Source organism: Chiloscyllium punctatum, chromosome 4, assembly GCF_047496795.1.
Source record: "Chiloscyllium punctatum isolate Juve2018m chromosome 4, sChiPun1.3, whole genome shotgun sequence".
NCBI lineage: Eukaryota > Metazoa > Chordata > Chondrichthyes > Orectolobiformes > Hemiscylliidae > Chiloscyllium > Chiloscyllium punctatum.
In genome coordinates, this window is record NC_092742.1 from 107,372,061 (window position 1) to 107,399,457 (window position 27,397).

Below are 27,397 nucleotides of genomic sequence, written 5' to 3' on the forward strand. Positions count from 1 at the left end.
CATTCAATGTCTCCAGCCAAATACATTCATTGACAGAAACAAACTATATCATTCAATGATACAAACGTTATTCATTGATTCAATGAGTTGAGTTTCTCTCATTCTTTCAACGCCTCAAGACTAACTCATTCATTCTAAGAAACAAAACGTAGTCGTTCAATTGTTGAATTAAGCTTCAAACATACATTCAGTGATTCAAACGCTTTTGATTGATTCAATGAAACAAACTGTACGAGATGATTCAATAATTATAGCTTCTCTCTTTCATTCAATGTCTCCAGCCAAATACATTCATTGAAAAAAACAAACTGTATTCATTCAATGAAACAAACGTCATTCATTGATTCAATGAGTTGAGCTTCTCTCATTCTTTCAATGCCTCAAGCTTAACTCATTCATTGTAAGAAACAAAATGTAGTCGTTCAATTGTTGAATTAAGCTTCAAACATACATTCAATGATTCAGACGCTTTTTATTGAATGAATCAAACAAACTGTACGAGATGATTCAATGATTAGAACTTCTCTCATTCATTCAATGTCTCCAGCTTAATACATTCAATGAAAGAAACATACTATATTCATTCATTCGTTGAAAGAAGCGTTAGTGTTTGGTTTAGCGTTACTTTTAGGGTTAGGGTTAGGGTTAGTGTTAGGGTGAGGGTTAGGGTTAGAGTTAGGTTTGGGGTTAGGATTAGGGTTAGGGTTAGGGCTTGGGAAAGGCTTACGCTTAGGGTTAGGTTTAGGAACAACGTTAGGGTTAGTGTTAGGGTTAAGGTTGTGTTAGTGTTAGTGTCAGGGTTAGGGTTAGGGTCAGGTTTAGGGTCAGGGGACTGGTCAGGCTTGAGTTTAGGTTTATGGTTAGCTGCTCTCATTCATTCAATGCCTCAAGCTTAACTCATTCACTGAAAGAATCAAATTGTATTCCTTCAATTGTTGAATGAAACTGCAATCATACATTGAATGAATCCAACGTTATTCATTGATTCAATGAAACAAACTGCACGAGTTGATTCAATAAACATAGCTTCGCTCTTTCATTCGACGTCACCAGATACAAACATTCATTGAAAAAACAAACTATATTCATTCAATGAAACAAACGTTGTTCATTGCTTCAATGAGTTGAGCTTCTCTCATTCCTTCAATGCCTCAAGCTTATCTCATTCATTGTAAGAAACAAAATGTATTCGTTCAATTGTTGAATTAAGCCTCAAACATACATTCAATGAATCAAACGTTTTTCATTGATTCAATGAAACAAACTTCACGAGATGATTCAATGATTAGAACTCCTCTGTTGTATTCAATATCTCTAGCTTAATACAGTCACTGAAAGAAACAAACTGTATTCATTCATTCAATGAATAAACGTTATTCATTGATTAAATGAGTTGAGCTTCTCTCATTCATTCAATGCTTCAAGCTTAACTCATACATTGTAAGAAACAAAATGTATTCGTTCGATTGCTGAATTAAGCCTCAAACATACATTCAATGAATGAAACGTTTTTCATTGAGTCAATGAAACAAACTTAACTCATTCTTTGTAAGAAACAAAATGTATTCGTTCGATTGCTGAATTAAGACTCAAACATACATTCAATGAATCAAACGTTTTTCATTGATTCAATGAAACAAACTGCACGAGATGATTCAATGATTAGAACTTCTCTCTTTCATTCATTGTCTCCAGCGTCAGACATTCATTGACAGAAACAAACTGTATTCATTCATTCAATGAAAAAAACGTTATTCATTCATTCAATGAGTTGAGCTTCTCTCATTCATTCAATGCCTCAAGATTAACTCAATCATTGGAAGAAACAAAATGTAGTCGTTCAATTGTTGTATGAAAAATCCGTCGTACTTTCAATGAATCAAACCTTGTTGATTGATAAATTTAAACAAACTGCTCGAGGTGATTCAATAAACACAGCTTCGCTCTTTCATTCAATATCACCAGATAAAATCATTCATTGAATGAAACTAACTATATTCATTCATTGAAACAAACGTTATTCATTGATTCAATGAGTTGAGCTTCTCTTATTCATTCAATGCCTCAAGCTTAACTCAATCATTGAATGAAACAAACCGTGTTCGTCCAATTGTTGAATGAAACATCCATCATACTTTTAATGAATCAAACGTTATTCATTGATTCAAACAAACTGCACGAGATGATTCAATAATTATAGCTTCTCTCTTTCATTCAATGTCTCCAGCCAAATACATTCATTGACAGAAACAAACTATATCATTCAATGATACAAACGTTATTCATTGATTCAATGAGTTGAGTTTCTCTCATTCTTTCAACGCCTTAAGACTAACTCATTCATTCTAAGAAACAAAACGTAGTCGTTCAATTGTTGAATTAAGCTTCAAACATACATTCAGTGATTCAAACGCTTTTGATTGATTCAATGAAACAAACTGTACGAGATGATTCAATGATTAGAACTTCTCTCATTCATTCAATGTCTCCAGCTTAATACATTCAATGAAAGAAACATACTATATTCATTCATTCGTTGAAAGAAGCGTTAGTGTTTGGTTTAGCGTTACTTTTAGGGTTAGGGTTAGGGTTAGTGTTAGGGTGAGGGTTAGGGTTAGAGTTAGGTTTGGGGTTAGGATTAGGGTTAGGCTTAGGGCTTGGGAAAGGCTTACGCTTCGGGTTAGGTTTAGGGACAACGTTAGGGTTAGTGTTAGAGTTACGGTTGTGTTAGGGTTTGGGTCAGGGTTAGGGTTAGGGTCAGGGGACTGGTCAGGCTTGAGTTTAGGTTTATGGTTAGCTGCTCTCATTCATTCAATGCCTCAAGCTTAACTCATTCATTGAAAGAATCAAATTGTATTCCTTCAATTGTTGAATGAAACTGCAATCATACATTGAATGAATCCAACGTTATTCATTGATTCAATGAAACAAACTGCACGAGTTGATTCAATAAACATAGTTTCGCCTTTTCATTCGACGTCACCAGATACAAACATTCATTGAAAAAACAAACTATATTCATTCAATGAAACAAACGTTGTTCATTGCTTCATTGAGTTGAGCTTCTCTCATTCCTTCAATGCCTCAAGCTTAACTCATTCATTGTAAGAAACAAAATGTATTCGTTCAATTGTTGAATTAAGCCTCAAACATACATTCAATGAATCAAACGTTTTTCATTGATTCAATGAAACAAACTTCACGAGATGATTCAATGATTAGAACTCCTCTGTTGTATTCAATATCTCTAGCTTAATACAGTCACTGAAAGAAACAAACTGTATTCATTCATTCAATGAACAAACGTTATTCATTGATTAAATGAGTTGAGCATCTCTCATTCATTCAATGCTTCAAGCTTAACTCATACATTGTAAGAAACAAAATGTATTCGTTCGATTGCTGAATTAAGCCTCAAACATACATTCAATGAATGAAACGTTTTTCATTGATTCAATGAAACAAACTTAACTCATTCTTTGTAAGAAACAAAATGTATTCGTTCGATTGCTGAATTAAGACTCAAACATACATTCAATGAATCAAACGTTTTTCATTGATTCAATGAAACAAACTGCACGAGATGATTCAATGATTAGAACTTCTCTCTTTCATTCATTGTCTCCAGCGTCAGACATTCATTGACAGAAACAAACTGTATTCATTCATTCAATGAAACAAACGTTATTCATTCATTCATTGAGTTGAGCTTCTCTCATTCATTCAATGCCTCAAGATTAACTCAATCATTGGAAGAAACAAAATGTAGTCGTTCAATTGTTGTATGAAAAATCCATCGTACTTTCAATGAATCAAACGTTGTTGATTGATAAATTTAAACAAACTGCTCGAGGTGATTCAATAAACACAGCTTCGCTCTTTCATTCAATATCACCAGATAAAATCATTCATTGAATGAAACTAACTATATTCATTCATTGAAACAAACGTTATTCATTGATTCAATGAGTTGAGCTTCTCTTATTCATTCAATGCCTCAAGCTTAACTCAATCATTGAATGAAACAAACCGTGTTCGTCCAATTGTTGAATGAAACATCCATCATACTTTTAATGAATCAAACGTTATTCATTGATTCAAACAAACTGCACGAGATGATTCAATAATTATAGCTTCTCTCTTTCATTCAATGTCTCCAGCCAAATACATTCATTGACAGAAACAAACTATATCATTCAATGATACAAACGTTATTCATTGATTCAATGAGTTGAGTTTCTCTCATTCTTTCAACGCCTCAAGACTAACTCATTCATTCTAAGAAACAAAACGTAGTCGTACAATTGTTGAATTAAGCTTCAAACATACATTCAGTGATTCAAACGCTTTTGATTGATTCAATGAAACAAACTGTACGAGATGATTCAATGATTAGAACTTCTCTCATTCATTCAATGTCTCCAGCTTAATACATTCAATGAAAGAAACATACTATATTCATTCATTCGTTGAAAGAAACGTTAGTGTTTGGTTTAGCGTTACTTTTAGGGTTAGGGTTAGGGTTAGTGTTAGGGTGAGGGTTAGGGTTAGAGTTAGGTTTGGGGTTAGGATTAGGGTTAGGCTTAGGGCTTGGGAAAGGCTTACGCTTCGGGTTAGGTTTAGGGACAACGTTAGGGTTAGTGTTAGAGTTACGGTTGTGTTAGGGTTTGGGTCAGGGTTAGGGTTAGGGTCAGGGGACTGGTCAGGCTTGAGTTTAGGTTTATGGTTAGCTGCTCTCATTCATTCAATGCCTCAAGCTTAACTCATTCATTGAAAGAATCAAATTGTATTCCTTCAATTGTTGAATGAAACTGCAATCATACATTGAATGAATCCAACGTTATTCATTGATTCAATGAAACAAACTGCACGAGTTGATTCAATAAACATAGCTTCGCCTTTTCATTCGACGTCACCAGATACAAACATTCATTGAAAAAACAAACTATATTCATTCAATGAAACAAACGTTGTTCATTGCTTCAATGAGTTGAGCTTCTCTCATTCCTTCAATGCCTCAAGCTTAACTCATTCATTGTAAGAAACAAAATGTATTCGTTCAATTGTTGAATTAAGCCTCAAACATACATTCAATGAATCAAACGTTTTTCATTGATTCAATGAAACAAACTTCACGAGATGATTCAATGATTAGAACTCCTCTGTTGTATTCAATATCTCTAGCTTAATACAGTCACTGAAAGAAACAAACTGTATTCATTCATTCAATGAAGAAACGTTATTCATTGATTAAATGAGTTGAGCTTCTCTCATTCATTCAATGCTTCAAGCTTAACTAGTACATTGTAAGAAACAAAATGTATTCGTTCGATTGCTGAATTAAGCCTCAAACATACATTCAATGAATGAAACGTTTTTCATTGATTCAATGAAACAAACTTAACTCATTCTTTGTAAGAAACAAAATGTATTCGTTCGATTGCTGAATTAAGACTCAAACATACATTCAATGAATCAAACGTTTTTCATTGATTCAATGAAACAAACTGCACGAGATGATTCAATGATTAGAACTTCTCTCTTTCATTCATTGTCTCCAGCGTCAGACATTCATTGACAGAAACAAACTGTATTCATTCATTCAATGAAACAAACGTTATTCATTCATTCAATGAGTTGAGCTTCTCTCATTCATTCAATGCCTCAAGATTAACTCAATCATTGGAAGAAACAAAATGTAGTCGTTCAATTGTTGTATGAAAAATCCATCGTACTTTCAATGAATCAAACGTTGTTGATTGATAAATTTAAACAAACTGCTCGAGGTGATTCAATAAACACAGCTTCGCTCTTTCATTCAATATCACCAGATAAAATCATTCATTGAATGAAACTAACTATATTCATTCATTGAAACAAACGTTATTCATTGATTCAATGAGTTGAGCTTCTCTTATTCATTCAATGCCTCAAGCTTAACTCGATCATTGAATGAAACAAACCGTGTTCGTCCAATTGTTGAATGAAACATCCATCATACTTTTAATGAATCAAACGTTATTCATTGATTCAAACAAACTGCACGAGATGATTCAATAATTATAGCTTCTCTCTTTCATTCAATGTCTCCAGCCAAATACATTCATTGACAGAAACAAACTATATCATTCAATGATACAAACGTTATTCATTGATTCAATGAGTTGAGTTTCTCTCATTCTTTCAACGCCTCAAGACTAACTCATTCATTCTAAGAAACAAAACGTAGTCGTTCAATTGTTGAATTAAGCTTCAAACATACATTCAGTGATTCAAACGCTTTTGATTGATTCAATGAAACAAACTGTACGAGATGATTCAATGATTAGAACTTCTCTCATTCATTCAATGTCTCCAGCTTAATACATTCAATGAAAGAAACATACTATATTCATTCATTCGTTGAAAGAAACGTTAGTGTTTGGTTTAGCGTTACTTTTAGGGTTAGGGTTAGGGTTAGTGTTAGGGTGAGGGTTAGGGTTAGAGTTAGGTTTGGGGTTAGGATTAGGGTTAGGCTTAGGGCTTGGGAAAGGCTTACGCTTCGGGTTAGGTTTAGGGACAACGTTAGGGTTAGTGTTAGAGTTACGGTTGTGTTAGGGTTTGGGTCAGGGTTAGGGTTAGGGTCAGGGGACTGGTCAGGCTTGAGTTTAGGTTTATGGTTAGCTGCTCTCATTCATTCAATGCCTCAAGCTTAACTCATTCATTGAAAGAATCAAATTGTATTCCTTCAATTGTTGAATGAAACTGCAATCATACATTGAATGAATCCAACGTTATTCATTGATTCAATGAAACAAACTGCACGAGTTGATTCAATAAACATAGTTTCGCCTTTTCATTCGACGTCACCAGATACAAACATTCATTGAAAAAACAAACTATATTCATTCAATGAAACAAACGTTGTTCATTGCTTCAATGAGTTGAGCTTCTCTCATTCCTTCAATGCCTCAAGCTTAACTCATTCATTGTAAGAAACAAAATGTATTCGTTCAATTGTTGAATTAAGCCTCAAACATACATTCAATGAATCAAACGTTTTTCATTGATTCAATGAAACAAACTTCACGAGATGATTCAATGATTAGAACTCCTCTGTTGTATTCAATATCTCTAGCTTAATACAGTCACTGAAAGAAACAAACTGTATTCATTCATTCAATGAATAAACGTTATTCATTGATTAAATGAGTTGAGCTTCTCTCATTCATTCAATGCTTCAAGCTTAACTAGTACATTGTAAGAAACAAAATGTATTCGTTCGATTGCTGAATTAAGCCTCAAACATACATTCAATGAATGAAACGTTTTTCATTGATTCAATGAAACAAACTTAACTCATTCTTTGTAAGAAACAAAATGTATTCGTTCGATTGCTGAATTAAGACTCAAACATACATTCAATGAATCAAACGTTTTTCATTGATTCAATGAAACAAACTGCACGAGATGATTCAATGATTAGAACTTCTCTCTTTCATTCATTGTCTCCAGCGTCAGACATTCATTGACAGAAACAAACTGTATTCATTCATTCAATGAAAAAAACGTTATTCATTCATTCAATGAGTTGAGCTTCTCTCATTCATTCAATGCCTCAAGATTAACTCAATCATTGGAAGAAACAAAATGTAGTCGTTCAATTGTTGTATGAAACATCCATCGTACTTTCAATGAATCAAACGTTGTTGATTGATAAATTTAAACAAACTGCTCGAGGTGATTCAATAAACACAGCTTCGCTCTTTCATTCAATATCACCAGATAAAATCATTCATTGAATGAAACTAACTATATTCATTCATTGAAACAAACATTGATTCAATGAGTTGAGCTTCTCTTATTCATTCAATGCCTCAAGCTTAACTCAATCATTGAATGAAACAAACCGTGTTCGTCCAATTGTTGAATGAAACATCCATCATACTTTTAATGAATCAAACGTTATTCATTGATTCAAACAAACTGCACGAGATGATTCAATAATTATAGCTTCTCTCTTTCATTCAATGTCTCCAGCCAAATACATTCATTGACAGAAACAAACTATATCATTCAATGATACAAACGTTATTCATTGATTCAATGAGTTGAGTTTCTCTCATTCTTTCAACGCCTTAAGACTAACTCATTCATTCTAAGAAACAAAACGTAGTCGTTCAATTGTTGAATTAAGCTTCAAACATACATTCAGTGATTCAAACGCTTTTGATTGATTCAATGAAACAAACTGTACGAGATGATTCAATGATTAGAACTTCTCTCATTCATTCAATGTCTCCAGCTTAATACATTCAATGAAAGAAACATACTATATTCATTCATTCGTTGAAAGAAACGTTTGTGTTTGGTTTAGCGTTACTTTTAGGGTTAGGGTTAGGGTTAGTGTTAGGGTGAGGGTTAGGGTTAGAGTTAGGTTTGTGGTTAGGATTAGGGTTAGGGTTAGGGCTTGGGAAAGGCTTACGCTTCGGGTTAGGTTTAGGGACAACGTTAGGGTTAGTGTTAGAGTGACGGTTGTGTTAGGGTTTGGGTCAGGGTTAGGGTTAGGGTCAGGGGACTGGTCAGGCTTGAGTTTAGGTTTATGGTTAGCTGCTCTCATTCATTCAATGCCTCAAGCTTAACTCATTCATTGAATGAATCAAATTGTATTCCTTCAATTGTTGAATGAAACTGCAATCATACATTGAATGAATCCAACGTTATTCATTGATTCAATGAAACAAACTGCACGAGTTGATTCAATAAACATAGCTTCGCCTTTTCATTCGACGTCACCAGATACAAACATTCATTGAAAAAACAAACTATATTCATTCAATGAAACAAACGTTGTTCATTGCTTCAATGAGTTGAGCTTCTTACATTCCTTCAATGCCTCAAGCTTAACTCATTCATTGTAAGAAACAAAATGTATTCGTTCAATTGTTGAATTAAGCCTCAAACATACATTCAATGAATCAAACGTTTTTCATTGATTCAATGAAACAAACTTCACGAGATGATTCAATGATTAGAACTCCTCTGTTGTATTCAATATCTCTAGCTTAATACAGTCACTGAAAGAAACAAACTGTATTCATTCATTCAATGAACAAACGTTATTCATTGATTAAATGAGTTGAGCATCTCTCTTTCATTCAATGCTTCAAGCTTAACTCATGCATTGTAAGAAACAAAATGTATTCGTTCGATTGCTGAATTAAGCCTCAAACATACATTCAATGAATGAAACGTTTTTCATTGATTCAATGAAACTAACTTAACTAATTCTTTGTAAGAAACAAAATGTATTCGTTCGATTGCTGAATTAAGACTCAAACATACATTCAATGAATCAAACGTTTTTCATTGATTCAATGAAACAAACTGCACGAGATGATTCAATGATTAGAACTTCTCTCTTTCATTCATTGTCTCCAGCGTCAGACATTCATTCACAGAAACAAACTGTATTCATTCATTCAATGAAACAAACGTTATTCATTCATTCAATGAGTTGAGCTTCTCTCATTCATTCAATGCCTCAAGCTTAACTCAATCATTGGAAGAAACAAAATGTAGTCGTTGAATTGTTGTATGAAAAATCCATCATACTTTCAATGAATCAAACGTTGTTGATTGATTAAATGAAACAAACTGCACGAGGTGATTCAATAAACACAGCTTCGCTCTTTCATTCATTATCACCAGAAAAAATCATTCATTGAATGAAACTAACTATATTCATTCATTGAAACAAACGTTATTCATTGATTCAATGAGTTGAGCTTCTCTTATTCATTCAATGCCTCAAGCTTAACTCAATCATTGAATGAAACAAACCGTATTCGTCCAATTGTTGAATGAAACATCCATCATACTTTTAATGAATCAAACGTTATTCATTGATTCAAACAAACTGCACGAGATGATTCAATAATTATAGCTTCTCTCTTTCATTCAATGTCTCCAGCCAAATACATTCATTGACAGAAACAAACTATATCATTCAATGATACAAACGTTATTCATTGATTCAATGAGTTGAGTTTCTCTCATTCTTTCAACGCCTCAAGACTAACTCATTCATTCTAAGAAACAAAACGTAGTCGTACAATTGTTGAATTAAGCTTCAAACATACATTCAGTGATTCAAACGCTTTTGATTGATTCAATGAAACAAACTGTACGAGATGATTCAATGATTAGAACTTCTCTCATTCATTCAATGTCTCCAGCTTAATACATTCAATGAAAGAAACATACTATATTCATTCATTCGTTGAAAGAAACGTTAGTGTTTGGTTTAGCGTTACTTTTAGGTTTAGGGTTAGGGTTAGTGTTAGGGTGAGGGTTAGGGTTAGAGTTAGGTTTGGGGTTAGGATTAGGGTTAGGCTTAGGGCTTGGGAAAGGCTTACGCTTCGGGTTAGGTTTAGGGACAACGTTAGGGTTAGTGTTAGAGTTACGGTTGTGTTAGGGTTTGGGTCAGGGTTAGGGGACTGGTCAGGCTTGAGTTTAGGTTTATGGTTAGCTGCTCTCATTCATTCAATGCCTCAAGCTTAACTCATTCATTGAAAGAATCAAATTGTATTCCTTCAATTGTTGAATGAAACTGCAATCATACATTGAATGAATCCAACGTTATTCATTGATTCAATGAAACAAACTGCACGAGTTGATTCAATAAACATAGCTTCGCCTTTTCATTCGACGTCACCAGATACAAACATTCATTGAAAAAACAAACTATATTCATTCAATGAAACAAACGTTGTTCATTGCTTCAATGAGTTGAGCTTCTCTCATTCTTTCAACGCCTCAAGACTAACTCATTCATTCTAAGAAACAAAACGTAGTCGTTTAATTGTTGAATTAAGCTTCAAACATACATTCAGTGATTCAAACGCTTTTGATTGATTCAATGAAACAAACTGTACGAGATGATTCAATAATTATAGCTTCTCTCTTTCATTCAATGTCTCCAGCCAAATACATTCATTGAAAAAAACAAACTGTATTCATTCAATGAAACAAACGTCATTCATTGATTCAATGAGTTGAGCTTCTCTCATTCTTTCAATGCCTCAAGCTTAACTCATTCATTGTAAGAAACAAAATGTAGTCGTTCAATTGTTGAATTAAGCTTCAAACATACATTCAATGATTCAGACGCTTTTTATTGAATGAATCAAACAAACTGCAAGAGTTGATTCAATGATTAGAACTTCTCTCTTTTATTCAATGTGTCCAGCTCCATACATTCATTGACTCAAACAAACTGCATTCGTTCATTCAATGAAACAAACGTTATTCATAGCTTCGCTTCTCTCATTCATTCAATGCCTCAACTTAACTCATTCATTGTTAGAAACAAAATGTATTCGTTCAATTGTTGAATTAAGCCTCAAACATACATTCAATGAATGAAACGTTTATCATTGATTCAATGAAACAAACTTAACTCATTCTTTGTAAGAAACAAAATGTATTCGTTCGATTGCTGAATTAAGCCTCAAACATACATTCAATGAATGAAACGTTTTTCATTGATTCAATGAAACAAACTGCACGAGATGATTCAATGATTAGAACTTCTCTCTTTCATTCAATGTCTCCAGCGTCAGACATTATTGACAGAAACAAACTGTATTCATTCATTCAATGTAACAAACGTTATTCATTCATTCAATGAGTTGAGCTTCTCTCATTCATTCAATGCCTCAAGCTTAACTCAATCATTGGAAGAAACAAAATGTAGTCGTTCAATTGTTGTATGAAACATCCATCGTACTTTCAATGAATCAAACGTTGTTGATTGATTAAATGAAACAAACTGCACGAGGTGATTCAATAAACACAGCTTCGCTCTTTCATTCAATATCACCAGATAAAATCATTCATTGAATGAAACTAACTATATTCATTCATTGAAACAAACGTTATTCATTGATTCAATGAGTTGAGCTTCTCTTATTCATTCAATGCCTCAAGCTTAACTCAATCATTGAATGAAACAAACCGTATTCGTCCAATTGTTGAATGAAACATCCATCATACTTTTAATGAATCAAACGTTATTCATTGATTCAAACAAACTGCACGAGATAATTCAATAATTATTGCTTCTCTCTTTCATTCAATGTCTCCAGCCAAATACATTCATTGACAGAAAAAAACTATATCATTCAATGAAACAAACGTTATTCATTGATTCAATGAGTTGAGTTTCTCTCATTCTTTCAACGCCTCAAGCTTAACTGATTCATTCTAAGAAACAAAACGTAGTCGTTCAATTGTTGAATTAAGCTTCAAACATACATTCAGTGATTCAAACGCTTTTGATTGATTCAATGAAACAAACTGTACGAGATGATTCAATGATTAGAACTTCTCTCATTCATTCAATGTCTCCAGCTTAATACATTCAATGAAAGAAACATACTATATTCATTCATTCGTTGAAAGAAGCGTTAGTGTTTGGTTTAGCGTTACTTTTAGGGTTAGGGTTAGGGTTAGTGTTAGGGTGAGGGTTAGGGTTAGAGTTAGGTTTGGGGTTAGGATTAGGGTTAGGGTTAGGGCTTGGGAAAGGCTTACGCTTAGGGTTAGGTTTAGGAACAACGTTAGGATTAGTGTTAGGGTTAAGGTTGTGTTAGTGTTAGTGTCAGGGTTAGGGTTAGGGTCAGGTTTAGGGTCAGGGGACTGGTCAGGCTTGAGTTTAGGTTTATGGTTAGCTGCTCTCATTCATTCAATGCCTCAAGCTTAACTCATTCACTGAAAGAATCAAATTGTATTCCTTCAATTGTTGAATGAAACTGCAATCATACATTGAATGAATCCAACGTTATTCATTGATTCAATGAAACAAACTGCACGAGTTGATTCAATAAACATAGCTTCGCTCTTTCATTCGACGTCACCAGATACAAACATTCATTGAAAAAACAAACTATATTCATTCAATGAAACAAACGTTGTTCATTGCTTCAATGAGTTGAGCTTCTCTCATTCCTTCAATGCCTCAAGCTTATCTCATTCATTGTAAGAAACAAAATGTATTCGTTCAATTGTTGAATTAAGCCTCAAACATACATTCAATGAATCAAACGTTTTTCATTGATTCAATGAAACAAACTTCACGAGATGATTCAATGATTAGAACTCCTCTGTTGTATTCAATATCTCTAGCTTAATACAGTCACTGAAAGAAACAAACTGTATTCATTCATTCAATGAATAAACGTTATTCATTGATTAAATGAGTTGAGCTTCTCTCATTCATTCAATGCTTCAAGCTTAACTCATACATTGTAAGAAACAAAATGTATTCGTTCGATTGCTGAATTAAGCCTCAAACATACATTCAATGAATGAAACGTTTTTCATTGATTCAATGAAACAAACTTAACACATTCTTTGTAAGAAACAAAATGTATTCGTTCGATTGCTGAATTAAGACTCAAACATACATTCAATGAATCAAACGTTTTTCATTGATTCAATGAAACAAACTGCACGAGATGATTCAATGATTAGAACTTCTCTCTTTCATTCATTGTCTCCAGCGTCAGACATTCATTGACAGAAACAAACTGTATTCATTCATTCAATGAAAAAAACGTTATTCATTCATTCAATGAGTTGAGCTTCTCTCATTCATTCAATGCCTCAAGATTAACTCAATCATTGGAAGAAACAAAATGTAGTCGTTCAATTGTTGTATGAAAAATCCATCGTACTTTCAATGAATCAAACCTTGTTGATTGATAAATTTAAACAAACTGCTCGAGGTGATTCAATAAACACAGCTTCGCTCTTTCATTCAATATCACCAGATAAAATCATTCATTGAATGAAACTAACTATATTCATTCATTGAAACAAACGTTATTCATTGATTCAATGAGTTGAGCTTCTCTTATTCATTCAATGCCTCAAGCTTAACTCAATCATTGAATGAAACAAACCGTGTTCGTCCAATTGTTGAATGAAACATCCATCATACTTTTAATGAATCAAACGTTATTCATTGATTCAAACAAACTGCACGAGATGATTCAATAATTATAGCTTCTCTCTTTCATTCAATGTCTCCAGCCAAATACATTCATTGACAGAAACAAACTATATCATTCAATGATACAAACGTTATTCATTGATTCAATGAGTTGAGTTTCTCTCATTCTTTCAACGCCTTAAGACTAACTCATTCATTCTAAGAAACAAAACGTAGTCGTTCAATTGTTGAATTAAGCTTCAAACATACATTCAGTGATTCAAACGCTTTTGATTGATTCAATGAAACAAACTGTACGAGATGATTCAATGATTAGAACTTCTCTCATTCATTCAATGTCTCCAGCTTAATACATTCAATGAAAGAAACATACTATATTCATTCATTCGTTGAAAGAAACGTTTGTGTTTGGTTTAGCGTTACTTTTAGGGTTAGGGTTAGGGTTAGTGTTAGGGTGAGGGTTAGGGTTAGAGTTAGGTTTGGGGTTAGGATTAGGGTTAGGGTTAGGGCTTGGGAAAGGCTTACGCTTCGGGTTAGGTTTAGGGACAACGTTAGGGTTAGTGTTAGAGTTACGGTTGTGTTAGGGTTTGGGTCAGGGTTAGGGTTAGGGTCAGGGGACTGGTCAGGCTTGAGTTTAGGTTTATGGTTAGCTGCTCTCATTCATTCAATGACTCAAGCTTAACTCATTCATTGAATGAATCAAATTGTATTCCTTCAATTGTTGAATGAAACTGCAATCATACATTGAATGAATCCAACGTTATTCATTGATTCAATGAAACAAACTGCACGAGTTGATTCAATAAACATAGCTTCGCCTTTTCATTCGACGTCACCAGATACAAACATTCATTGAAAAAACAAACTATATTCATTCAATGAAACAAACGTTGTTCATTGCTTCAATGAGTTGAGCTTCTCTCATTCCTTCAATGCCTCAAGCTTAACTCATTCATTGTAAGAAACAAAATGTATTCGTTCAATTGTTGAATTAAGCCTCAAACATACATTCAATGAATCAAACGTTTTTCATTGATTCAATGAAACAAACTTCACGAGATGATTCAATGATTAGAACTCCTCTGTTGTATTCAATATCTCTAGCTTAATACAGTCACTGAAAGAAACAAACTGTATTCATTCATTCAATGAACAAACGTTATTCATTGATTAAATGAGTTGAGCTTCTCTCATTCATTCAATGCTTCAAGCTTAACTCATACATTGTAAGAAACAAAATGTATTCGTTCGATTGCTGAATTAAGCCTCAAACATACATTCAATGAATGAAACGTTTTTCATTGATTCAATGAAACAAACTTAACTCATTCTTTGTAAGAAACAAAATGTATTCGTTCGATTGCTGAATTAAGACTCAAACATACATTCAATGAATGAAACGTTTTTCATTGATTCAATGAAACAAACTGCACGAGATGATTCAATGATTAGAACTTCTCTCTTTCATTCATTGTCTCCAGCGTCAGACATTCATTGACAGAAACAAACTGTATTCATTCATTCAATGAAACAAACGTTATTCATTCATTCAATGAGTTGAGCTTCTCTCATTCATTCAATGCCTCAAGCTTAACTCAATCATTGGAAGAAACAAAATGTAGTCGTTCAATTGTTGTATGAAAAATCCATCATACTTTCAATGAATCAAACGTTGTTGATTGATTAAATGAAACAAACTGCACGAGGTGATTCAATAAACACAGCTTCGCTCTTTCATTCAATATCACCAGATAAAATCATTCATTGAATGAAACTAACTATATTCATTCATTGAAACAAACGTTATTCATTGATTCAATGAGTTGAGCTTCTCTTATTCATTCAATGCCTCAAGCTTAACTCAATCATTGAATGAAACAAACCGTGTTCGTCCAATTGTTGAATGAAACATCCATCATACTTTTAATGAATCAAACGTTATTCATTGATTCAAACAAACTGCACGAGATGATTCAATAATTATAGCTTCTCTCTTTCATTCAATGTCTCCAGCCAAATACATTCATTGACAGAAACAAACTATATCATTCAATGATACAAACGTTATTCATTGATTCAATGAGTTGAGTTTCTCTCATTCTTTCAACGCCTTAAGACTAACTCATTCATTCTAAGAAACAAAACGTAGTCGTTCAATTGTTGAATTAAGCTTCAAACATACATTCAGTGATTCAAACGCTTTTGATTGATTCAATGAAACAAACTGTACGAGATGATTCAATGATTAGAACTTCTCTCATTCATTCAATGTCTCCAGCTTAATACATTCAATGAAAGAAACATACTATATTCATTCATTCGTTGAAAGAAACGTTTGTGTTTGGTTTAGCGTTACTTTTAGGGTTAGGGTTAGGGTTAGTGTTAGGGTGAGGGTTAGGGTTAGAGTTAGGTTTGGGGTTAGGATTAGGGTTAGGGTTAGGGCTTGGGAAAGGCTTACGCTTCGGGTTAGGTTTAGGGACAACGTTAGGGTTAGTGTTAGAGTTACGGTTGTGTTAGGGTTTGGGTCAGGGTTAGGGTTAGGGTCAGGGGACTGGTCAGGCTTGAGTTTAGGTTTATGGTTAGCTGCTCTCATTCATTCAATGACTCAAGCTTAACTCATTCATTGAATGAATCAAATTGTATTCCTTCAATTGTTGAATGAAACTGCAATCATACATTGAATGAATCCAACGTTATTCATTGATTCAATGAAACAAACTGCACGAGTTGATTCAATAAACATAGCTTCGCCTTTTCATTCGACGTCACCAGATACAAACATTCATTGAAAAAACAAACTATATTCATTCAATGAAACAAACGTTGTTCATTGCTTCAATGAGTTGAGCTTCTCTCATTCCTTCAATGCCTCAAGCTTAACTCATTCATTGTAAGAAACAAAATGTATTCGTTCAATTGTTGAATTAAGCCTCAAACATACATTCAATGAATCAAACGTTTTTCATTGATTCAATGAAACAAACTTCACGAGATGATTCAATGATTAGAACTCCTCTGTTGTATTCAATATCTCTAGCTTAATACAGTCACTGAAAGAAACAAACTGTATTCATTCATTCAATGAACAAACGTTATTCATTGATTAAATGAGTTGAGCTTCTCTCATTCATTCAATGCTTCAAGCTTAACTCATACATTGTAAGAAACAAAATGTATTCGTTCGATTGCTGAATTAAGCCTCAAACATACATTCAATGAATGAAACGTTTTTCATTGATTCAATGAAACTAACTTAACTAATTCTTTGTAAGAAACAAAATGTATTCGTTCGATTGCTGAATTAAGACTCAAACATACATTCAATGAATCAAACGTTTTTCATTGATTCAATGAAACAAACTGCACGAGATGATTCAATGATTAGAACTTCTCTCTTTCATTCATTGTCTCCAGCGTCAGACATTCATTCACAGAAACAAACTGTATTCATTCATTCAATGAAACAAACGTTATTCATTCATTCAATGAGTTGAGCTTCTCTCATTCATTCAATGCCTCAAGCTTAACTCAATCATTGGAAGAAACAAAATGTAGTCGTTGAATTGTTGTATGAAAAATCCATCATACTTTCAATGAATCAAACGTTGTTGATTGATTAAATGAAACAAACTGCACGAGGTGATTCAATAAACACAGCTTCGCTCTTTCATTCATTATCACCAGAAAAAATCATTCATTGAATGAAACTAACTATATTCATTCATTGAAACAAACGTTATTCATTGATTCAATGAGTTGAGCTTCTCTTATTCATTCAATGCCTCAAGCTTAACTCAATCATTGAATGAAACAAACCGTATTCGTCCAATTGTTGAATGAAACATCCATCATACTTTTAATGAATCAAACGTTATTCATTGATTCAAACAAACTGCACGAGATGATTCAATAATTATAGCTTCTCTCTTTCATTCAATGTCTCCAGCCAAATACATTCATTGACAGAAACAAACTATATCATTCAATGATACAAACGTTATTCATTGATTCAATGAGTTGAGTTTCTCTCATTCTTTCAACGCCTCAAGACTAACTCATTCATTCTAAGAAACAAAACGTAGTCGTACAATTGTTGAATTAAGCTTCAAACATACATTCAGTGATTCAAACGCTTTTGATTGATTCAATGAAACAAACTGTACGAGATGATTCAATGATTAGAACTTCTCTCATTCATTCAATGTCTCCAGCTTAATACATTCAATGAAAGAAACATACTATATTCATTCATTCGTTGAAAGAAACGTTAGTGTTTGGTTTAGCGTTACTTTTAGGTTTAGGGTTAGGGTTAGTGTTAGGGTGAGGGTTAGGGTTAGAGTTAGGTTTGGGGTTAGGATTAGGGTTAGGCTTAGGGCTTGGGAAAGGCTTACGCTTCGGGTTAGGTTTAGGGACAACGTTAGGGTTAGTGTTAGAGTTACGGTTGTGTTAGGGTTTGGGTCAGGGTTAGGGGACTGGTCAGGCTTGAGTTTAGGTTTATGGTTAGCTGCTCTCATTCATTCAATGCCTCAAGCTTAACTCATTCATTGAAAGAATCAAATTGTATTCCTTCAATTGTTGAATGAAACTGCAATCATACATTGAATGAATCCAACGTTATTCATTGATTCAATGAAACAAACTGCACGAGTTGATTCAATAAACATAGCTTCGCCTTTTCATTCGACGTCACCAGATACAAACATTCATTGAAAAAACAAACTATATTCATTCAATGAAACAAACGTTGTTCATTGCTTCAATGAGTTGAGCTTCTCTCATTCTTTCAACGCCTCAAGACTAACTCATTCATTCTAAGAAACAAAACGTAGTCGTTTAATTGTTGAATTAAGCTTCAAACATACATTCAGTGATTCAAACGCTTTTGATTGATTCAATGAAACAAACTGTACGAGATGATTCAATAATTATAGCTTCTCTCTTTCATTCAATGTCTCCAGCCAAATACATTCATTGAAAAAAACAAACTGTATTCATTCAATGAAACAAACGTCATTCATTGATTCAATGAGTTGAGCTTCTCTCATTCTTTCAATGCCTCAAGCTTAACTCATTCATTGTAAGAAACAAAATGTAGTCGTTCAATTGTTGAATTAAGCTTCAAACATACATTCAATGATTCAGACGCTTTTTATTGAATGAATCAAACAAACTGCAAGAGTTGATTCAATGATTAGAACTTCTCTCTTTTATTCAATGTGTCCAGCTCCATACATTCATTGACTCAAACAAACTGCATTCGTTCATTCAATGAAACAAACGTTATTCATAGCTTCGCTTCTCTCATTCATTCAATGCCTCAACTTAACTCATTCATTGTTAGAAACAAAATGTATTCGTTCAATTGTTGAATTAAGCCTCAAACATACATTCAATGAATGAAACGTTTATCATTGATTCAATGAAACAAACTTAACTCATTCTTTGTAAGAAACAAAATGTATTCGTTCGATTGCTGAATTAAGCCTCAAACATACATTCAATGAATGAAACGTTTTTCATTGATTCAATGAAACAAACTGCACGAGATGATTCAATGATTAGAACTTCTCTCTTTCATTCAATGTCTCCAGCGTCAGACATTATTGACAGAAACAAACTGTATTCATTCATTCAATGTAACAAACGTTATTCATTCATTCAATGAGTTGAGCTTCTCTCATTCATTCAATGCCTCAAGCTTAACTCAATCATTGGAAGAAACAAAATGTAGTCGTTCAATTGTTGTATGAAACATCCATCGTACTTTCAATGAATCAAACGTTGTTGATTGATTAAATGAAACAAACTGCACGAGGTGATTCAATAAACACAGCTTCGCTCTTTCATTCAATATCACCAGATAAAATCATTCATTGAATGAAACTAACTATATTCATTCATTGAAACAAACGTTATTCATTGATTCAATGAGTTGAGCTTCTCTTATTCATTCAATGCCTCAAGCTTAACTCAATCATTGAATGAAACAAACCGTATTCGTCCAATTGTTGAATGAAACATCCATCATACTTTTAATGAATCAAACGTTATTCATTGATTCAAACAAACTGCACGAGATAATTCAATAATTATTGCTTCTCTCTTTCATTCAATGTCTCCAGCCAAATACATTCATTGACAGAAAAAAACTATATCATTCAATGAAACAAACGTTATTCATTGATTCAATGAGTTGAGTTTCTCTCATTCTTTCAACGCCTCAAGCTTAACTGATTCATTCTAAGAAACAAAACGTAGTCGTTCAATTGTTGAATTAAGCTTCAAACATACATTCAGTGATTCAAACGCTTTTGATTGATTCAATGAAACAAACTGTACGAGATGATTCAATGATTAGAACTTCTCTCATTCATTCAATGTCTCCAGCTTAATACATTCAATGAAAGAAACATACTATATTCATTCATTCGTTGAAAGAAGCGTTAGTGTTTGGTTTAGCGTTACTTTTAGGGTTAGGGTTAGGGTTAGTGTTAGGGTGAGGGTTAGGGTTAGAGTTAGGTTTGGGGTTAGGATTAGGGTTAGGGTTAGGGCTTGGGAAAGGCTTACGCTTAGGGTTAGGTTTAGGAACAACGTTAGGATTAGTGTTAGGGTTAAGGTTGTGTTAGTGTTAGTGTCAGGGTTAGGGTTAGGGTCAGGTTTAGGGTCAGGGGACTGGTCAGGCTTGAGTTTAGGTTTATGGTTAGCTGCTCTCATTCATTCAATGCCTCAAGCTTAACTCATTCACTGAAAGAATCAAATTGTATTCCTTCAATTGTTGAATGAAACTGCAATCATACATTGAATGAATCCAACGTTATTCATTGATTCAATGAAACAAACTGCACGAGTTGATTCAATAAACATAGCTTCGCTCTTTCATTCGACGTCACCAGATACAAACATTCATTGAAAAAACAAACTATATTCATTCAATGAAACAAACGTTGTTCATTGCTTCAATGAGTTGAGCTTCTCTCATTCCTTCAATGCCTCAAGCTTATCTCATTCATTGTAAGAAACAAAATGTATTCGTTCAATTGTTGAATTAAGCCTCAAACATACATTCAATGAATCAAACGTTTTTCATTGATTCAATGAAACAAACTTCACGAGATGATTCAATGATTAGAACTCCTCTGTTGTATTCAATATCTCTAGCTTAATACAGTCACTGAAAGAAACAAACTGTATTCATTCATTCAATGAATAAACGTTATTCATTGATTAAATGAGTTGAGCTTCTCTCATTCATTCAATGCTTCAAGCTTAACTCATACATTGTAAGAAACAAAATGTATTCGTTCGATTGCTGAATTAAGCCTCAAACATACATTCAATGAATGAAACGTTTTTCATTGATTCAATGAAACAAACTTAACACATTCTTTGTAAGAAACAAAATGTATTCGTTCGATTGCTGAATTAAGACTCAAACATACATTCAATGAATCAAACGTTTTTCATTGATTCAATGAAACAAACTGCACGAGATGATTCAATGATTAGAACTTCTCTCTTTCATTCATTGTCTCCAGCGTCAGACATTCATTGACAGAAACAAACTGTATTCATTCATTCAATGAAAAAAACGTTATTCATTCATTCAATGAGTTGAGCTTCTCTCATTCATTCAATGCCTCAAGATTAACTCAATCATTGGAAGAAACAAAATGTAGTCGTTCAATTGTTGTATGAAAAATCCATCGTACTTTCAATGAATCAAACCTTGTTGATTGATAAATTTAAACAAACTGCTCGAGGTGATTCAATAAACACAGCTTCGCTCTTTCATTCAATATCACCAGATAAAATCATTCATTGAATGAAACTAACTATATTCATTCATTGAAACAAACGTTATTCATTGATTCAATGAGTTGAGCTTCTCTTATTCATTCAATGCCTCAAGCTTAACTCAATCATTGAATGAAACAAACCGTGTTCGTCCAATTGTTGAATGAAACATCCATCATACTTTTAATGAATCAAACGTTATTCATTGATTCAAACAAACTGCACGAGATGATTCAATAATTATAGCTTCTCTCTTTCATTCAATGTCTCCAGCCAAATACATTCATTGACAGAAACAAACTATATCATTCAATGATACAAACGTTATTCATTGATTCAATGAGTTGAGTTTCTCTCATTCTTTCAACGCCTTAAGACTAACTCATTCATTCTAAGAAACAAAACGTAGTCGTTCAATTGTTGAATTAAGCTTCAAACATACATTCAGTGATTCAAACGCTTTTGATTGATTCAATGAAACAAACTGTACGAGATGATTCAATGATTAGAACTTCTCTCATTCATTCAATGTCTCCAGCTTAATACATTCAATGAAAGAAACATACTATATTCATTCATTCGTTGAAAGAAACGTTTGTGTTTGGTTTAGCGTTACTTTTAGGGTTAGGGTTAGGGTTAGTGTTAGGGTGAGGGTTAGGGTTAGAGTTAGGTTTGGGGTTAGGATTAGGGTTAGGGTTAGGGCTTGGGAAAGGCTTACGCTTCGGGTTAGGTTTAGGGACAACGTTAGGGTTAGTGTTAGAGTTACGGTTGTGTTAGGGTTTGGGTCAGGGTTAGGGTTAGGGTCAGGGGACTGGTCAGGCTTGAGTTTAGGTTTATGGTTAGCTGCTCTCATTCATTCAATGACTCAAGCTTAACTCATTCATTGAATGAATCAAATTGTATTCCTTCAATTGTTGAATGAAACTGCAATCATACATTGAATGAATCCAACGTTATTCATTGATTCAATGAAACAAACTGCACGAGTTGATTCAATAAACATAGCTTCGCCTTTTCATTCGACGTCACCAGATACAAACATTCATTGAAAAAACAAACTATATTCATTCAATGAAACAAACGTTGTTCATTGCTTCAATGAGTTGAGCTTCTCTCATTCCTTCAATGCCTCAAGCTTAACTCATTCATTGTAAGAAACAAAATGTATTCGTTCAATTGTTGAATTAAGCCTCAAACATACATTCAATGAATCAAACGTTTTTCATTGATTCAATGAAACAAACTTCACGAGATGATTCAATGATTAGAACTCCTCTGTTGTATTCAATATCTCTAGCTTAATACAGTCACTGAAAGAAACAAACTGTATTCATTCATTCAATGAACAAACGTTATTCATTGATTAAATGAGTTGAGCTTCTCTCATTCATTCAATGCTTCAAGCTTAACTCATACATTGTAAGAAACAAAATGTATTCGTTCGATTGCTGAATTAAGCCTCAAACATACATTCAATGAATGAAACGTTTTTCATTGATTCAATGAAACAAACTTAACTCATTCTTTGTAAGAAACAAAATGTATTCGTTCGATTGCTGAATTAAGACTCAAACATACATTCAATGAATGAAACGTTTTTCATTGATTCAATGAAACAAACTGCACGAGATGATTCAATGATTAGAACTTCTCTCTTTCATTCATTGTCTCCAGCGTCAGACATTCATTGACAGAAACAAACTGTATTCATTCATTCAATGAAACAAACGTTATTCATTCATTCAATGAGTTGAGCTTCTCTCATTCATTCAATGCCTCAAGCTTAACTCAATCATTGGAAGAAACAAAATGTAGTCGTTCAATTGTTGTATGAAAAATCCATCATACTTTCAATGAATCAAACGTTGTTGATTGATTAAATGAAACAAACTGCACGAGGTGATTCAATAAACACAGCTTCGCTCTTTCATTCAATATCACCAGATAAAATCATTCATTGAATGAAACTAACTATATTCATTCATTGAAACAAACGTTATTCATTGATTCAATGAGTTGAGCTTCTCTTATTCATTCAATGCCTCAAGCTTAACTCAATCATTGAATGAAACAAACCGTGTTCGTCCAATTGTTGAATGAAACATCCATCATACTTTTAATGAATCAAACGTTATTCATTGATTCAAACAAACTGCACGAGATGATTCAATAATTATAGCTTCTCTCTTTCATTCAATGTCTCCAGCCAAATACATTCATTGACAGAAACAAACTATATCATTCAATGATACAAACGTTATTCATTGATTCAATGAGTTGAGTTTCTCTCATTCTTTCAACGCCTTAAGACTAACTCATTCATTCTAAGAAACAAAACGTAGTCGTTCAATTGTTGAATTAAGCTTCAAACATACATTCAGTGATTCAAACGCTTTTGATTGATTCAATGAAACAAACTGTACGAGATGATTCAATGATTAGAACTTCTCTCATTCATTCAATGTCTCCAGCTTAATACATTCAATGAAAGAAACATACTATATTCATTCATTCGTTGAAAGAAACGTTTGTGTTTGGTTTAGCGTTACTTTTAGGGTTAGGGTTAGGGTTAGTGTTAGGGTGAGGGTTAGGGTTAGAGTTAGGTTTGGGGTTAGGATTAGGGTTAGGGTTAGGGCTTGGGAAAGGCTTACGCTTCGGGTTAGGTTTAGGGACAACGTTAGGGTTAGTGTTAGAGTTACGGTTGTGTTAGGGTTTGGGTCAGGGTTAGGGTTAGGGTCAGGGGACTGGTCAGGCTTGAGTTTAGGTTTATGGTTAGCTGCTCTCATTCATTCAATGACTCAAGCTTAACTCATTCATTGAATGAATCAAATTGTATTCCTTCAATTGTTGAATGAAACTGCAATCATACATTGAATGAATCCAACGTTATTCATTGATTCAATGAAACAAACTGCACGAGTTGATTCAATAAACATAGCTTCGCCTTTTCATTCGACGTCACCAGATACAAACATTCATTGAAAAAACAAACTATATTCATTCAATGAAACAAACGTTGTTCATTGCTTCAATGAGTTGAGCTTCTCTCATTCCTTCAATGCCTCAAGCTTAACTCATTCATTGTAAGAAACAAAATGTATTCGTTCAATTGTTGAATTAAGCCTCAAACATACATTCAATGAATCAAACGTTTTTCATTGATTCAATGAAACAAACTTCACGAGATGATTCAATGATTAGAACTCCTCTGTTGTATTCAATATCTCTAGCTTAATACAGTCACTGAAAGAAACAAACTGTATTCATTCATTCAATGAACAAACGTTATTCATTGATTAAATGAGTTGAGCTTCTCTCATTCATTCAATGCTTCAAGCTTAACTCATACATTGTAAGAAACAAAATGTATTCGTTCGATTGCTGAATTAAGCCTCAAACATACATTCAATGAATGAAACGTTTTTCATTGATTCAATGAAACAAACTTAACTCATTCTTTGTAAGAAACAAAATGTATTCGTTCGATTGCTGAATTAAGACTCAAACATACATTCAATGAATGAAACGTTTTTCATTGATTCAATGAAACAAACTGCACGAGATGATTCAATGATTAGAACTTCTCTCTTTCATTCATTGTCTCCAGCGTCAGACATTCATTGACAGAAACAAACTGTATTCATTCATTCAATGAAACAAACGTTATTCATTCATTCAATGAGTTGAGCTTCTCTCATTCATTCAATGCCTCAAGCTTAACTCAATCATTGGAAGAAACAAAATGTAGTCGTTCAATTGTTGTATGAAAAATCCATCATACTTTCAATGAATCAAACGTTGTTGATTGATTAAATGAAACAAACTGCACGAGGTGATTCAATAAACACAGCTTCGCTCTTTCATTCAATATCACCAGATAAAATCATTCATTGAATGAAACTAACTATATTCATTCATTGAAACAAACGTTATTCATTGATTCAATGAGTTGAGCTTCTCTTATTCATTCAATGCCTCAAGCTTAACTCAATCATTGAATGAAACAAACCGTATTCGTCCAATTGTTGAATGAAACATCCATCATACTTTTAATGAATCAAACGTTATTCATTGATTCAAACAAACTGCTCGAGATGATTCAATAATTATAGCTTCTCTCTTTCATTCAATGTCTCCAGCCAAATACATTCATTGACAGAAACAAACTATATCATTCAATGATACAAACGTTATTCATTGATTCAATGAGTTGAGTTTCTCTCATTCTTTCAACGCCTCAAGACTAACTCATTCATTCTAAGAAACAAAACGTAGTCGTTCAATTGTTGAATTAAGCTTCAAACATACATTCAGTGATTCAAACGCTTTTGATTGATTCAATGAAACAAACTGTACGAGATGATTCAATGATTAGAACTTCTCTCATTCATTCAATGTCTCCAGCTTAATACATTCAATGAAAGAAACATACTATATTCATTCATTCGTTGAAAGAAACGTTAGTGTTTGGTTTAGCGTTACTTTTAGGGTTAGGGTTAGGGTTAGTGTTAGGGTGAGGGTTAGGGTTAGAGTTAGGTTTGGGGTTAGGATTAGGGTTAGGCTTAGGGCTTGGGAAAGGCTTACGCTTCGGGTTAGGTTTAGGGACAACGTTAGGGTTAGTGTTAGAGTTACGGTTGTGTTAGGGTTTGGGTCAGGGTTAGGGTTAGGGTCAGGGGACTGGTCAGGCTTGAGTTTAGGTTTATGGTTAGCTGCTCTCATTCATTCAATGCCTCAAGCTTAACTCATTCATTGAAAGAATCAAATTGTATTCCTTCAATTGTTGAATGAAACTGCAATCATACATTGAATGAATCCAACGTTATTCATTGATTCAATGAAACAAACTGCACGAGTTGATTCAATAAACATAGCTTCGCCTTTTCATTCGACGTCACCAGATACAAACATTCATTGAAAAAACAAACTATATTCATTCAATGAAACAAACGTTGTTCATTGCTTCAATGCGTTGAGCTTCTCTCATTCCTTCAATGCCTCAAGCTTAACTCATTCATTGTAAGAAACAAAATGTATTCGTTCAATTGTTGAATTAAGCCTCAAACATACATTCAATGAATCAAACGTTTTTCATTGATTCAATGAAACAAACTTCACGAGATGATTCAATGATTAGAACTCCTCTGTTGTATTCAATATCTCTAGCTTAATACAGTCACTGAAAGAAACAAACTGTATTCATTCATTCAATGAAGAAACGTTATTCATTGATTAAATGAGTTGAGCTTCTCTCATTCATTCAATGCTTCAAGCTTAACTAGTACATTGTAAGAAACAAAATGTATTCGTTCGATTGCTGAATTAAGCCTCAAACATACATTCAATGAATGAAACGTTTTTCATTGATTCAATGAAACAAACTTAACTCATTCTTTGTAAGAAACAAAATGTATTCGTTCGATTGCTGAATTAAGACTCAAACATACATTCAATGAATCAAACGTTTTTCATTGATTCAATGAAACAAAGTGCACGAGATGATTCAATGATTAGAACTTCTCTCTTTCATTCATTGTCTCCAGCGTCAGACATTCATTGACAGAAACAAACTGTATTCATTCATTCAATGAAACAAACGTTATTCATTCATTC